Genomic DNA, 3,505 nt, shown 5'->3' with positions numbered 1-3,505 from the left:
TACTTCCCAAAGCAGTCTACAGATTCAATGCCATCCCTATTAAAAGACCAACATCGTACTTTCAAGATTTGGAAAAAAATGATTCTGTGTTTTGTATGGAACCAAAAAAAAACTATAGCTAAGGCGATTCTTAGTAATAAAAATAAAGCCGGGGGCATCACCATACCAGATTTTAGGCTATATTACAAGGCCATAGTGGTCAAGACATGATACTGGCACACAAATAGAGACATAGACATTTGGAATCGAATAGAAAACCAGGAAATGAAACTAACATCTTACAAACACCTAATCTTCGATGAACCAAACAAGAACATACCTTCAGGGAAAGACTCCCTGTTCCATAAATGGTGCTGAGAGAACTGGATATCCACATGTAAAAGACTGAAACTGGACCCACATCTTTCTCCACTCACAAAAATTGATTCAAGATGGATAAAGGACTTAAATTTAATGCACGAAACAATAAAAATCCTCAAAGAAAGTATAGGAAAAACACTGGAAATATCGGCCCGGGGAGACTTCATGAAGACTTTCTTGGCAAGTGTAACAACAACAAAAATAAACAAATGGGACTTAATTAAAATGAAAAGCTTCTCTATAGCTAAGGAGACAACAACCAAAGCAAATAGACAACCTACACAATGGGAAAGGATATTTGCATATTTTGAATCAGACAAAAGCTTAATAACTAGGTTCTATAGAGAACCTCAAATTAATCCATATGAAAAAAGCCAACAATCCCATATATCAATGGGAAGAGACATAAATAGAACCTTCTCCAAAGAAGACAGATGAATGGCTAACATGAAAAAACGCTCATCATCCTTAATTATTAGAGAAATGCAAATCAAAACCACCCTGAGATACCATCTAACCCCAGCAAGAATGGCCCACATCACAAAATCTCAAAACTGCAGATGCTGGCATGGATGTGGAGAGAAGGGCACACTTTTACACTGCTGGTGGGACTGCAAACTAATACAACCTTTTTGGAAGGAAGTATGGAGAACCCACAAAGAACTCAAGCTAAATCTCCCATTTGATCCTGCAATCCCATACTGGGCATCTACCCAGAAGGAAAAAAAATCCTTTTATCGTAAGGACACTTGCACTAGACTGTTTATTGCAGCTCAAATTACAATCGCCAAAATGTGGAAACAGTGTAAATGCCCCCCAACCCAGGAATGGATTAACAAGCTGTGGACAAGCTATTCAGCCATTAAAAAAATTGAGACTTTACAGCCTTTGTATTAACCTGGATGGAAGTAGAACACATCATTCTTAGTAAAGCATTGCAAGAATGGAGAAGCATGGATCCTATGTATTAAATTTGGGTATGAGGACAATTAATGACAATTAATGACATGGTGTGGGGTAGGGTAAGGGGAGAGCAGAGAGACAGAAGGAGGGAGGGGTGAGGGAAAGGAAAAGCAGAGAGAGGGAAGGAGGGAGGGGGTGGGGTCTTGGTGTGTGACCCACGTCTTGGGGGCAAGACACAATTGTAAGGGGGACTTTATCTAACAAATGCAATCAGTGTAACCTGGTTTCTTGTGCCCTCAATGAATCCCCAACAATAAATTAATAAAAAATTATAAAGACACCTATCAAAGGATAAAGTTTCTCCTGGGAAGCAACTTTTGATGTTGTTAGAATAGACTACCTGCAATAAAGAAAAGAGGTCGGCTCAGTGCCGTAGCTCAACCGGCTAAGGCGCCAGCCATGTACACCTAAGGTGGCGGGCTCGAATCCCCAGCCCAGACCCGCCAAACAACAATAATGGCAACCAAAAAATAGCCAGGCGTTGTGGCGGGCGCCTGTGGTCCCAGCTGCTTGGGAGGTGGAGGCAGGAGACTCGCTTGAGCCCAGGAGTTGGAGGTTGCTGTGAGCTGTGATACCATGGCACTCTGCCCAGGGGGACAGCTTGAGGCTCTGTCTCAAAAAAAAGAAAAGAGGTCACACAGAAAAAAAAATAGCCCAGCCTTGTGGTGGATGCATGTAGCCCCAGCTACTTGGGAGGCTGAGGCAAGAGAATCGCTTGAGCCCAAGAGTTTGAGGTTGCTGTGAGCTGTGATGTCACAGCACTCTATTGAGAGCAACATAGTGAGACTTTATCTCAAAAAAAAAAGAACAATAAAACACTATTATAATCCAGTTTGGGAGTATAGGGAAGTGGGAGGGGGGAGAGAAGCAGGGGGAGGACATATAGCAGAAGGAGGGAGGGCATGAGGCGGGATCTCACCTAATGTGCACATTGTGAGGGTGTATAACACGCCCACTGGGTGAGGGGCTCTTCTACAAATGGAACTCCACCCTGTAAGTGAGAACGATGTAACCTAAATATTGTACCCTCATATTAATCTGATAAAATAAAAAAATACTCAAAAATAAAAAATAAAAAGAAAGAAAGAAAGAGCGAGTAAGCTTTTGGGCTTCCAAGAGCAGCCTTCACTCCCAGTTAACAGAGATATTCACAGTCAACCCAATGACCAGGTGAGGACATTCATAGCAGGGTGACCTGTGATGGTCCACAGCTAAGGCAGCAAATGTGCCTCTCCAGCAGGTTGGGTAAAAGGCAGTGCATTCCCCCGGTAGAAAGTAACCAGCCATTGCTCCAGGCCCTCTGGCTCCTGAGATCTTCAGGGCTTTGCAGGCATAGCTCCCTATAAATCCAGTAGTGACCTAGAGCCTGAGTCTTTCTTGTTCACAAAATCATCCCCTCTTGGTGCCCAGATGTGGTGATGGAGACTGAGAAGACCTGGGAGGGATGTTGGGATGAGAGGAGCTCAGCGATGTCAGATAACAGTGGAATGTCTGCCTGTCTGCCAAGAAATCAGAGACATAAGGACTCTGGGCTAGGTCAGGGGCAGGGCCGGGGAATAAGCCTAGGCCTGACAATGGGCCTAGGAATGGACCTGAGGTTGGGCCTGGACCTGGGCATGGGGTTGGACCCAGGAATGGGCCTAGGGTTGGGCCTGGTATGGGGTCTGGGGCAGCAGGGTCGCCCTCCTGTGTGCTGTACCCTGGGCGCCCCCAGGCCTGGTGGAGGCTGCAGTTGCTGAGGTGTTCTACTGCTGGGAAGATTCTGGGGGAACCGGGCAGAGGGGTGCTCCAGACACCTGGGCCTTACGGAAACATGCGGCTGCTGTTGCTAGGGGCACAGGCCCTGGGGCAGTTGGGTGCAGCCCAGGCTCCTCGGGCTCCCTGGCTATGTTAAATTTTGGTTAAGAAATTTCAGGGTTTCTTTGATACCATGGCAGATTCTAGCCTACCCTAACTAACCCAAATACACACTGTTGTCTACAAGAATGTCCTATCAACCACCAATGTCATACTTTAAAGACACCTAGGTGGCTATTGGTGGATCTGCTCCTGAGTCTGGCCCTGCCGTTCTTGAATCATACCTGCACTTGGTACTCCTGCAGGTTGAGTTGTTCTGCCAGGGCTTGGCGGTCCTCGTGGGTGCGGTACTTCTTTATCTCACAGTGTTTTTCTTTTTTTTTTT

At 45.6% G+C, this 3,505-nt stretch overlaps 1 pseudogene; it reads right to left on the bottom strand.

Annotated features, from left to right (window-relative positions):
- Positions 1–3,398: 3,398 nt before the first annotated feature.
- The window catches only part of LOC100957554, a 23,842-nt pseudogene continuing 23,735 nt past the window's right edge, over positions 3,399–3,505 (bottom strand).

Source organism: Otolemur garnettii, unplaced genomic scaffold (genome assembly GCF_000181295.1).
Source record: "Otolemur garnettii isolate 467f Iridium unplaced genomic scaffold, OtoGar3 scaffold00110, whole genome shotgun sequence".
In the NCBI taxonomy this organism is placed as follows: Eukaryota; Metazoa; Chordata; class Mammalia; order Primates; family Galagidae; genus Otolemur; species Otolemur garnettii.
This window is presented reverse-complemented; position numbering and strand designations above follow the sequence as displayed.